The sequence below is a fragment of the Mustela nigripes genome, chromosome 10, assembly GCF_022355385.1.
Source record: "Mustela nigripes isolate SB6536 chromosome 10, MUSNIG.SB6536, whole genome shotgun sequence".
In the NCBI taxonomy this organism is placed as follows: Eukaryota; Metazoa; Chordata; class Mammalia; order Carnivora; family Mustelidae; genus Mustela; species Mustela nigripes.
In genome coordinates, this window is record NC_081566.1 from 26015130 (window position 1) to 26028928 (window position 13799).

At 38.8% G+C, this 13799-nt stretch overlaps 1 pseudogene; it reads left to right on the plus strand.

Annotated features, from left to right (window-relative positions):
* Positions 1-530: 530 nt before the first annotated feature.
* The window catches only part of LOC132025974 (large ribosomal subunit protein uL1-like), a 67156-nt pseudogene continuing 53887 nt past the window's right edge, over positions 531-13799 (plus strand).

Sequence of the window (13799 nt, forward strand, 5' to 3'; positions counted from 1 at the left end):
GTATCTACCCAATATTGCTGTAGGCAAGTAATGTAGTACAGAATGTGGTTTAAAAACCCAAATGTAATGGGAACTTTACCCATAGCACTCCAATAGACACACTCATATATATTACTTTGAGAGAGATTCAAACTCAAACAATTTTTAAATGGGGGGGGGGAAGATGTCCAATGACTGGATTTAGCGTGGTGTTGACATCTTCAGATCCCTACATACTACAAAGACACACACTACTTGGCAGAGCTCAACGTCAACAATTTGCCCAAGACAAGTCCTGTAAAATCTCAGGATCTAACCTACTGACTTCCTCAAATGCGCCTTTTCCCCCTTCCTTGCATGTAAAGTACAACTTTTCTTAAATAACATGTTCAATTACGTAAAATTATTTTGTATGTGAAAAATTCAATGCAACAGACTACATACATAAATACTATACTCTTATAACTTGCTGAATGCCTGTCCTTATACGGTTCACCCCTTGTACTACATTTTCTATCCCATTTGTTGCCATTTCTACTTCAGGGACAGCAATGGTCAATAAGTTGGACCTCCTTTGCCTTTCCTCTTCAGATTTGCCTTCCACCTGTTCTGTAATAATGAAGATGGACCTGATAAACACTTCTCCTTCACTGGCTGGCACAGTGCCAGGAGAGGGCACTGGAAAGACACCGAGGAAGTGTCTCTTCCAGGTTCCAGTGTGCTCCTGTAGGCAGGGCCCTGCAGTACAGGAGGCTTCTGCAGCACACACAGTTTCTGAGCAGCAGGTAGCAAGAGCTCTCAGAGACTAGAAGCTTCATCATCCCAGGACCCTGAGATCATGACCTGAACTGAAATTGAGATGCAGATGCTTAACCAACTGAGCCACCCAGGCACCTGGAGCACTGACTCTTAAATTCAGGATTGTGAATCTGAGCCCCAAAATGGGTGTAGTGATTATTTTTAAAAACTTTTTAATCTTTAAAAAAAAATCATTTGCCATTCTGTGTCTACATTTGTGATCTTGCATAAATAAAAAATTTATTTGTGAAACCCCTCCTTTATAACCTGTAATAGTATCATTTGTCGAGTAAATTTTAGGTAAATTTTTCCAATGACATCACTGGTAGATCATCTTTGCTGATGCCTGGACTCCCAAAAGTCCACACTGATTCCTAGTCTTTACTTCCAATATGATCCACAGTCAGTACACGTTTTAAATCCTCTGACTGAAAAGCACAGACACATATCAGAGAAATCTAAGAGAAGAACATTATATCAGATGTTAACCCTAAAGCATCTTTCCACCTGTGAGCCACAGTCTAATTTAAGTTCTACTTGAGCACACTCTTCACAGACTCTTAAGGTTTTTGCTGGAATTTATAATCTGCAAATGGATGGAATAAATTACTAAAACAAACCAAATTTCCTACTCATTCTGGACTGCCTACAACTAGTTAAACTTTTAGCTTTGAGCTTATAGACTTTGCTCTCTGAAAAAATATATATATTTTTTGGACATTGCAATTGGGTGATAACCCAAAAACTTGGCCATTTATTTTCTCTGTAAACACAATTTTAAAATTGTTTTAATAGGATATTAAATCTGACATTTCTTGTTTTCGGTTTCTTTTTTTTTATACAACAGATCTCATATATACATCATAAAACAAGGTGTTTGACTACTTCTTCATTCGTTCCTTCATATGTTCAACATACAACTCCTGAGTGCTTACTAGGCCCTCTTTTAAAACCTACTGATATAGGAATATACAAAACAGACCAAAATGCCTGCCTTATTGCTGCTTATACTGCAGTGGACATCAAAGACACTTCTTTGCTCACTTCTTGATTGTCTAAGAGATGGCTAAAAATCCATTGGGAGGTTGCTAATATGGATTTTTGCAGGGGGCGGGGGGCATGGAGGGAAGACTGTTGTTAGTGTTATACATTTCCTTCTCCCCATGGAAGAGAACAAAATTTCCCTGGTCACTTCAACCCCGCTGAAGGTTCAAAAGGACCATCTGAAGAGCTAATACACATTTTCTGGAATCTGAGAGACATAAGGGAATCTAGCTGATCCATGGATGAGCAAAGAAATGAAAATAAGTATAGCTAAGAGCTTCCCACAGAAGAATAAGTTTGTACCACAGTAAGCTACATATCTGTTGAGAGCAGGGCTAAAGAATCTGTTTCCCAATGATCAAGCACAGACCCTGTACAATGGAGTTGCCTGATAGTCAAGTTAGTTGACCTTGACTCCCACCAAAACTTCTGGCCAAGAGCAGGTCAGTCTCAACAAGAAGATGAAGGCAACCCATGGACACAGAAGTGGAGTGGAGGGAAGAAACTGCCCATGAGGCAGCAGCGTCCCTCATGCCAGGAACCTCACGGTAGGGACACAATCACTAAACTGAAAGAAGTACCACAGGGAAAAAAGGACAAGCCTTGGATTCCACTATGCTCAGGTGGCACCACTACCACCTTGCAGCTTTACCAGACCAGAAGAACTCTTCTACCCCTTACTTCTCCATCTATTCTAACATTAAAGGGCCCCCAAACATCAATGATGAAGTGTAGAATGCAGTGAAACCAGAAAAGACAAAAGTTAGGTCAAAGCCCCTCCCTACCTCACCTTTTCAGTCCTCTAAGACCGAGGCAGACCTAAACTGGGGGAGAAGAGATTTTTAAATGAATGAGATTTTGGATTTTGATACTTGCCTGTGATGTACTTTTAATTATTTACTGAGACAGAAAAACCTTGGGACCTTACTAAGTTTCTATCCCAAGGGCTAGAAATAACTAATCCAAAGAACAAGTGAAAAATGAAGGGCTTTCTGCCTCACTCTATTCAGTTCATTTAATAAGTTTAGTTTCATTTAAGTTTAGCTTTTCATAAGTTAGAAATTCACAGGAAAACTTCTGAATTAGATTTACTGGGAGAACAGGGTAACACAGCTATGGATTCTTTGATGTGAAATGATGCCTCCTTGACCAGTTTCTATGGCATCAGAAGATTAGAGGTTCACAGAAAAATAATAATTTTTGCTACACTATTCAGCATCTTCCCCAAGTTTTCCCAAATACCTCTAATTCCTTCTAGTGTCTAATCTCAGAACAGGGAGATTGCGACCTGTGAATTACAGAGCTCCTAGCTGAATAATTTTTTTGTCCTAAAGCTGATTCTGAGTATGAAACCTATAAAAAGTTCAACTGTGACCAAATAAAGTTTCAACCACCTTTGCCAGAGGATACAAAGTTCCTCCAGAATAAGAGATAAATGAGTCAAAGATGAAAGATAGTAGCTGTTTTCGTATCAGTTTGCTCTGGTAGCATGGATCCAGCAATACTGAAGACATGTCCTCATATCCTCAACTTACCACAGAAACAATCTTTCTGAACACATGATGGACAACTGGGAAGCCTAAAAACAGAGAAAGGACACATGTAAGTTCTACCTCTAAAGAAAATAAACTAGTAACTCTAGAGATTATAGCCTGGCCCCCTTAACTTTGATACCTGAAAAGACCAAACTCATCAAGCATTTCATTTATAAAATACTAAAAGATCACAAGGTGCTGGTGAATAGTCAGCAGGACTTTGGGAAGGATAAATCAGTCAGACCTATGTGGTATCAGCCCATGACAGACTGCCAGGCATTAGGGATGGAATGAGAAGAGAAAAAAGACTTTAATGCTGGTTTTAAAAGACATACTCATATATAAAGTTGGGAAATATTTTCAAAGTACATCACTACATGAACTCTCAACTTATTAGAAGGCAGAACAGATGGGAATTTCATTCTCCACTTTTCTTTCCTGGAGAAAGGACAAAAGGGATGGTTAAGCTTTAATATATGGGAAAAACAACAACAAAAAACCCTTTACCAAATTTTTTGTAAATTGGGAGCTTGTCATTGATTCTGCAGGTGGAGAAAACACACTTTCTCTACTTTGTTTCCATCCCCCACGCACCAGCATCTCTCCACTCTGAATTCATAAATCTATAATATTAAAAAGTCTATAATACCTGTAGCCATCTATAAATGGCTTTGCAGATGAATTTCTTTTATGCGACCTTCCTCCAAAAAGAATCAAAAGCTAGGGGATTTTGCTACTCCTCAAAAAATGAAAGAGGTTCAAGGGATGCAGAAAAAGTAAGCTAGCTGGGTACAGCCAAGATAGGCTGAACAAAAATAAAGGAATTCATGGGATCTGATTTTTTTTCATACCAAGGAAATGGAAAGAAGTTCATTCCATGTAGATAGACTCACAAGAAGACAGGAATTGAGTGCAGGATTCCATTGACTTTAAGATAGTTTTGACCTGAAATCAAAGGGTATACCCCCACAGGAATCAAAGAGGCCTTTAGGAGTTACTCAAATTATGAGAAACTTCCATAAAATCTCAGAACTTTCCACAAATGTTGCCTCAACTGAAACACTGCTTTGCTGTGATAACGTAACAAGCTCAACCTTTTCCATTAGTGGAAGCCATTCTTTTTCAAAGTCCCTTTCATTAATCAGGAAAGAGGAAATATGGCTTCAGATGTTCCTTGCTCTAACTGTTCTACCAACAACTCATGACAGCTTTTTACCACTCTTGTTACCATTAGTTACAGGTCATACGCCCATTCCTGATGACTTTGATCATCCCTACCCAATCCCATTCTTATTCTGACTGACTTAACACCTAGTTCTCTGGCTACAAAATTCCTTGATTCCAATGCTTCCACTAACACTTCACTTCGGTTATAAGACGGCACAGCCACACTTCGGATTTTATTTGTAAAATGGCTCCAAACTCATAAAATCTGGGTTTCCTCTATACATTTTCGTTCCCTCACTTGTATTGAACTTTTTTAAAGAGAGATTGAGAGCAGTGTGGAAGCAGGGCGGGGGGCGGGGAGTACAGAAGGAAAGGGAGAGAGAATCTTAAGCAGGCTCCATGCCCAGCACAGAGCTCCATGTGTGGCTCCATCTCACGACCCTGAGATCATGACCTGAACCAAAATCAAGAGTCAGACGCCCAACTGGCTAAGCCACTCAGGCATCCCTGAACTCTCTTAACCTTCATTACGATCCCAGAACTTTGGATTATAGAGAAAACAAAACTAACTTTAAATATAAACTTTCATATTTACAGGCCATATGACTTTACAAGAGTCATTCCATAAACCTCAGGCTATTTCTTGGTATAGCAACACACTGGCATTGTCTGATACAACTCAACTCACATTCAACTCACCATTAAAAAATCCATCACAATATACAAAATGATAAAAATTGGCTATAACACTGTAAGCTAAAAATAAGAAGACCACATGACATTTCCAAGGGGAATTTCCACTAGCTGCATTGTCAGTCAAAATGGATTAAGAAACATTCTTGAGGGGCACCTGGGTGGCTCAGTGGGTTAAAGCCTCTGCCTTCAGCTCAGGTCATGATCCCAGGGTCCTGGGATCGAGCCCCGCATCGGGCTCTTTGCTCAGCAGGGAGCCTGCTTCCTCCCCTCTCTCTCTGTCTGCCTCTCTGCCCACTTGTAATCTCTGTCTGTCAAATAAAATAAAATAAAATCTTTAAAAAAAAAAAAAAAAAAAAAAGAAACATTCTTGAACTATAAATTACATTTTCCACAATCTAAATAAAATATCATAAAAATGCCAAAAAAGGGAGGAAAAGGCTTTGCCTCTCTCTCATTATGTGTCTCCAACTCTGAGATACAAGGAATATAATAACAAGCAAAATAAATGACTATATTTCAACTATATCAGCCAAAGCCGGAATAAAAAATAGCCATGTATTTTATTCTTCTATTTATTATTTCTTTTCTTTTTATATCTATTCAAGGACTACCATCTCTAGTGCTCAGTGCAGTAGAAAGCAAACAGGGTATCAGGAGATATATTATATCCAATCATTTTTAGTTGCCTATGTATGTTTAAATAAAAACCCTACTGGAGATAGAATTTTTCATCCCACATTATACCAGGAAAAAAAATTTCATCTTATGCCCTGGTAAATCATAGAACCCAACTGTTAAACCTAGATCTAACACCAGTGCCTACTTATGATTTCTCTCTCTGTCAAATAAATAAAATAAAATCTTTTAAAAAAAATAGTTAACTGTACATACCAACCTTCCCATTATAAAATAAAAAGTTTAATCTATTTTTTTAAAGATTATATTCCTATTTGTCACCAATGAGTAACTGGAATTTCAAATTAATAAAAATACCAATGACCATATCACACAAGAAATGAAATACTTAGGAATAAATCTAACAAAACAGTAATTGGTTCTGTATATTGAAAATAATAAATCATCATTAAAAATCAACAAAGATCGGGACGCCTGGGTGGCTCAGTTGGTTAAGCAGCTGCCTTCGGCTCAGGTCATGATCCCAGCGTCCTGGGATCGAGTCCCACATCGGGCTTCTTGCTCCGCAGGGAGCCTGCTTCTCCCTCTGACTCTGCCTGCCACTCTGCCTGTGCTCACTCTTGCTCTCTCTCTGACAAATAAATAAATAAAATCTTAAAAAAAAAAAATCAACAAAGATCTAAATAAATGGACAGATATATCACAGGAAAGGACTAGAAGACTCAATTTTTAGAAAAGATTTATTTTTTTATTTTGGAGAGAGCGTGCACAAGCTGGAGGGGGAAAGGGAGAGGGAGAGAGAATCCCAAGCAGACTGCACTGGAGCCCAATGCAGGGCCTGATCTCGCAACCCCAAGGTCATTACGTGAGCCAAAATCAAGAGACACTCAACTGACTGTGCCACCCAGGTGCCCCTAGAAGATTCAATATTGTTAAGATACCAATTCTCTCCAATTTGATCTGTAGGTACAGTGCAATCCTAGTAGACAACCTAGCAAGCTATGTGATAGATACTAACATGCTTCTTCTAAAAGTTGTATGGAAAAGCAAAGGAACTAGAATTGCCAAAACAATTTTGAAAAGGTGAGCAAAGTTGGAGGAGACAAAATCATAATGAAACAAGTCAGTGTGGTATTGGCAAAAAGAATATATTTATTATGATAAACTGATAGATGCTGGAGACATAAAGTCCAGTTTCCTCACCTTCCCAGACATAAGAGGAAAGCCAAGAGAAACTCTTCATTGCCCTACCAGTCTCTGTGGCCACATGAGCGAGCCCTGGAGAGACCAGCAGAGCAATCCAGTAGAGACCAGGCAAAATTGCCCACCCACAGAATTTTGAACTAATAAATGATTGTGTTTTAATTTTGGAAGGTGGTATCTGTACATAGCAATAAATAACTGATATGCCACAGTAACTCCAATGCCAACTGGCAGTAGCACAATTATGCTGGAGGGAAAGCCAAAACGAAAAGAAATGGTGGCAATCTTAGCAAACTGCTTAAATATTTTACTTTTGCTTGTTATGATGAGCATTGGATGTTGTATGTAAATGATGAATCACTGAATTGTACTCCAGAAACCAATACTGCTGTATGTTAACTAAATAAAATTTAAATTAAAAAAAAAAATTTAATAAATAAATAAATATTTTACTTTTGCAAATTTTATCAAAGTATACAATCATGTGATCATGTGAACACATTGTCCAGAACCTTGGAAGGGGCATGGGTAAGTGAAAACCCTTGGAAGTGACATGGGTAAGTGGAAACATAAGCATCATTCAAGGTAAATCCATCTCTGGTAAGCATGATGCTTAATTTTGAAATACTAACATCCTCTTTAGTGCCATAGAGAATAAAGGAATGCCTGGTATAACCTCACTATATAGCATTGTTCTAGATGTCTTGCTCATAGAATAACAGTATTTAATGTTTATTATGTGTCATACACTAAACTAACCATTTAATTAAGATTATTTAATTCAGCCATCACAATAACCTCATAAGGTAGGGACTATAACAACACTCTTCAGATACAGAAACCGAAGCTCACAGTGGTTGTTAACTGCCCAGAGTTACATGGTGATTAAATGTCAGGTTTGTATAAAGTCTGCGCTCTCAGTACCTAAGCTCTGTAATACAAGAAAGATTTAAAAAATAAAATTAAATGGAAGGAGAATATTTTATTTTTAGTTTTTATATATTTTTCCTATGACTGGCAGGGGATTTTCTAATATGTTTTCTAGATATGAAGAAAAACCATTTATGCTTATATTCATTTTAGAGATAACCAACTTACTGATCTCTCCCATAATCTTAAATTGATGCTCTAGGGTTATACCAGTAGATAAACATATCATCTGGAAACAGAGATCAGTGCATGCATTCAATTCTATAAAAACAAATGGAAAATATATTAGAAATATTATAACTAATAGAGTTCATCGAAGTGAATACACGATACAAATTTTTTAACATAGTTTTCCTTAAAGTCAATAAAAAACAGTGAGAAAACATAACAGGGACATGTAACACTTAGAATAGAAATTAAATATATTGTACCTAGGAATAATAGTGAAACATGCAAATTCTGCTTGAAAATCTTTCAAATATTTAACCAGCCACATTTTTTAAAAGTATGAATAAATAGGGGCACCTGGGTGGCTCAGTGGATTAAAGCCACTGCCTTCGGTTCAGGCCATGATCTCAGGGTCCTCAGTGGGGAGCCTGCTTCCCTTCCTCTCTCTCTGCCTGCCTCTCTGCCTACTTGTGATCTCTGTCTGTCAAAAAAATAAATAAAATCTTAAAAAAAAAACTAAGAATAAACTTACATAATAATTTCTTATATGTGAAGTCTGAATACTACAGAGTTGCCAGTTTTTCCCAAATGTTTGTATTTGACTCTAACACAATAAAAGCCTCAAAGTTGTTCCTTTATCAGTTTTTCTATTTGAAATTTTTAGAGGTGATACATTCACAGGGTTCAACAAATCGAAGATACCACATGATGGATCAAAAAAACTATATATAAAAGCTAAAACCGTAAATAAAACTCTTAAAAGAAATCATGGGGAAAAACTTTCATTATACTGAATTTGGTAATAATTTCTCGAATATGACAGCAAAAGCACAGGCAACATAAGTAAAAATAAATTGGACTACTTCAAAATTAAAAACTGTGCACCAAAACACAATACAGTAAAAAGGCAACCTATGATATGGGAGCAATATTTGCAAATCATGTATCTGATGAGGGATTAAGCTTCAGAACCCATAAAGAGCTCCTACAACTCAATCACAACAACAAAAAGCCTGACTGAAAAATGGCAAAGGACTTGAATAAACATTTCTCCAAATAAGATATGTAAATGGCTAACATGCACATGAAAAGATGTCCAATATTACTAATCACTGGATAAATGCAAACAAAAACCCCAAGTAGATCCATCTCGCACTCATTATGGTGGCTACTGTCAAAAAAAAGAAGACAGCAAGTGCTGATAAGGGCATGGAGATATTACAAACCCTGTGTACAGTCGGTACATAAAATGGCACAACCATTACGGAAAATAGTATGGTGTTTCATCAAAAAATTCAAAGTAGAATTACCATATGATTCAGCTATTTCATTTCTGCACATTTGCCCCAAAGCACTGAAAATAACGTCTTGAGGGGCGCCTGGGTGGCTCAGTGGGTTGAGCCTCTGCCTTTGGCTCAGGTCATGATCTCAGGGTCCTGGGATAGAGCCCCGCATCCGGCTCTCTGCTCAGAGAGGAGCCTGCTTCCCTCTCTTTCTCTGCCTGCCTCTCTGCCCACTTGTGATCTCTCTCTGTCAAATAAATAAATAAAATCTTTAAAAAAAAAAGAAAAAGGAAAATAACATCTTGAAAAGATATTCATATTACACACATGTTCAAAGCAGCATTATTCACAATAGTCAAGAAGTAGACACAACCCAAGAGTCCACTGATGGATAGACAAAATGTAGTACATGCATACAATAGAATATTATTCAGCTTTTAAAAAGAAAAGTATGATATATTCTTCAACTTAAATGAACCTGGAGGACATTGTTCTAAATGCAAAAGTCAGTTATGAAAGACAGTGCATGATTCCTCTTACATAAGGTATGCAGAGTACTCAAATTCACAGAAACAGAACGTGGAGTAGTGGTTGCAGGGTCTGGGAGGAGTGGAAAATGAGTTTAAGATTATGATTTCATTTATGAAAGCATCTTTGAAATGACAGAACTATAGAGGTGGTGTACAGATTGGCAGTTGTCAAATGCTGGGTGAAGGAGGGAGATACTGGTGGCTATAAAAGTTTAACATAAGCCATTTCTTGGATGAAACTATTTTGCATCTTCACTGTAGGTGATGATTACACAAATCTACACAAGTAATAAAACTGCACAGAACTAATTACACATATACACAGAAACACAAACATGAGAGTGTATAAACCTGGTGAAACCTGAATAAGGTCAATAGATTATATTAGTACCAATTTATTGATTATGATATCATACTACAGATAATATGTATGATTCCTGGACCAGCGGCATTACCTGGAACTTGTTAAAAATAAAACTTGGGGGGCACCTGGGTGGCTCAGTGGGTTAAGCATCTGCCTTCTGCCCAGGTCATGATTGCAGGGTCTGGGATTGAGCCCTGCATCGGACCCCTTGCTAGGCAAGAGGCCTACTCCTCCCTCAGTCTACTACTGCCCCTGCTTGGCTTCTTTCTCTTTCCCTCTTTCTCTCAAGCTGACAAATAATTAAATCTCTTTTTAAAAAGGAAAAGGGGCACCTGGGTGGCTCAGTGGGTTAAAGCCTCTGCCTTTGGCTCAGGTCATGATCTCAGGGTCCTGGGATTGAGCCCCACATTGGGCTCTCTGCTTAGCAGAGAGCCTGCTTCCTCCTCTCTCTCTGCCTGCTTCTCTGCCTACTTGTGGTCTCTGCCTGTCAAATAAATAAAATCTTTAAAAAATAAGAAATAAAATAAAAAAGGAAAAGAAATAAAAACGTGGGCTGGACTCTGGACCTACTGAATTAAACCCCATACAGACCAGACAGAATTACCACTCAGAGATCAAGGTTTCCAAGATGGAAGCAGTAATTGATTCAGGGCTGTTAAACTTGGGGGAGAGATGGGGCACCTGGGTGGCTCAGTGTCCAACTCTTGATTTCAGCTCAGGTCATGATCTCAGTTTTGTGGGATCAAGCTTCACATCAGGGTCCATTGCTGGTTAAGATTCTCTCTCTCTCCCTCTGCCCTCCCCCCAAAAAAAACCTTGGGGAAGAGATGACTGTGACTCATGAAAAAGAATAACAGTGCTATGAGACTATATAGGAAATCCTACGTAGGAACCTGCAAAAGTACTAAAGGTTTTTGGAGACAGTGGAACTGCAGATCAGCTTGAAGAAGTATGACACTCACAAGGACAAACATTTCTTGGGCACCATCAGGCTTAAGTTCACTCCCCTCCCTAAGTTCTCCACGTGTGTCTTAGGAAACCAGAAGCCCTGTGAGGACACCAAGGCTGTATCCACAAGAATATCCCCCACATGGACATTGAGGTGCTGAAAGAACTCAATAAGAATAGAAGTTGGTCAAGAAGTATGATGCATTTTTGGTCTTAGAATTTTTTTTAATATTTTATTTATTTATTTGACACAGAGAGAGAGATCACAAGTAGGCAGAGAGGCAGGCACAGAGAGAGGAGGAAGCAGGCTCCCTGCTGAGCAGAGAGCCCGATGCGGGGCTCGATCCCAGGACCCTGAGATCATGACCCGAGCCGAAGGCAGAGGCTTAACCCACTGAGCCACCCAGGCGCCCTGGTCTTAGAATTGTTGATCAAACAAATCCCACAAACCCCAGGCCCAGGCCTGAAGGCTAGCAAGCTCTCTTCCTTGCTGACCCATAATGAGAACATGATGGCCAAAGTCAATAAAGTGAATACCATGATCAAGTTCCAGATGAAGGAGGTGCTGTGTCTGGCAATGGTCCCTCAGCCACATGAAGATAGACGATGAACTTGTATACAACGTCCACTGAGCTCCATATTTCCTTGTCACTATTGAAGAAGAACTGGCAGAACCTCTGTGCATTACACATCAAGAAAGAGCACCCTGGGCAAGCCCCAGCACCCATACATACTGAGGCACAGCTTACAAAACCAAAAAAAAAAAAAAAAAGACAAATAATGTGTAGAAAAATTATACAGCAGTAAGGATGGACTCCATTTGTTGGCTCACTCAACACTATCTCCATTCTGACCTACTCAGGAATGTCCCTTTGACACTGGCCAGTAAGATATAAATGGGAATCTGCTGTAGTATTCCTAGGAAAGCCTTTTTTCTTTTTTTTAATTTAAAGATTTTATTTTTAAGTAATGTCTACACCCAATATGGGCTCAAACTAACCACTCTGAGATCATGAGATGCGTGGTCTACCAACTGAGCCAGCCAGATGCCCCTGTAAAACATGTTTTCTTTTCCATTCTTTCTTTCTTTTCTTTTCTTTTTTTTTTTTTTTTTGAGAGAAAGTGAGTGAACATAGGGGTGGGGAGGGCAGAGAAGAGAAAGAGAAATAGAGAGAATGCCAAGCAGTTTCAACCCCTAGCACAGAGCCCAGGAATCCATCCCACAACCTGGAGATGACGATCTGAGCCAAAATCCAGAGTCAGATACTTAACCAACTGAGCCACCCAGGCACCCCACATGTTTTCTTCTTTTCTCTCTCTCTTTTTTAAAAGATTTTATTTATTTGCTTATTTGAGAGAGAGAGAGTGCACACACGAGTGCAAGACTAGGGGAGGAGCAGAGGGAGAGGGATAAGCAGACTCCATACTGCGGTATAAAACCCTTACTTAGATCAGGACCTGAGCCAAAATCAAGAGTCAGATGCCAGGCACCTGGGTGGCTCAGTGGGTTAAGCTGCTGCCTTCGGCTCAGGTCATGATCTCGGGGTCCTGGGATCGAGTCCTGCGTCAGGCTCTCTGCCTCCTTTATGCCTACTTGTGATCTCTCTCTGTCAAATAAATAAAATCTTTAAAAAAAAAAAAAAAAAAAAGAGTCAGATGCCTAAGGGACTGAGCCCATCACCCCACCCCCTGTTTTCTTGATCCAGATGTTGCCCCTTCCTTTTTTAGATCCACATCTAGGGAAAGCTATCCTAAGGGAACAATCAGATAAATGTATACACATTTAGTTCATGATGCTCACCATTGTGTATTTATTGGAAATAATGTTCAGTGATAAGAGAATAAATAAAAAGTAATAGGAATTCCTGTTTTCTTTTTTTTTTTTAAAGATTTTATTTATTTATTTGTCAGACAGAGATCACAAGTAGGCAGAGAGGCAGGCAGAGAGAGAGAGAGAGGGAAGCAGGCTCCCTGCTGAGCAGAGCCCGATGAGGGACTCGATCCCAGGACCCTGAGATCATGACCTGAGCCGAAGGCAGCGACTTAAACCACTGAGCCACCCAGGCGCCCCAGGAATTCCTGTTTTCATAGGATGGAATTTTTGTGACCATTATAGGTAATGACTATTAAGAATTCTAATGACATGGAAATACTTAAAATAGTAGGCGAAAAATCAAAGTGAGAAGCTATATACATTTTTCATAAACAATTTTATACATGCATATTCACATATATACACCCTCAAAAATTTAACTTTAAAATAAGTATATATTATGACTCTTTTGAGGTAGCAATAATGATTACTCCTTAAGCATTATTTATATGACTAGGAGGCTCAGTTCTTCTCTCTTACATAAAGCACACTGATGATTTCTGATACATAGCCAGGACTGAGAATCTCCAATACGTAGGGGTGTGTGTGTGTGTGTGTGTGTGTGTGTGTGTAAGATATTTTTTTAAATATAAGAACACTCCAAATGTTAAGACAGCTATAACTGGGTATAAATGCCCCATTACA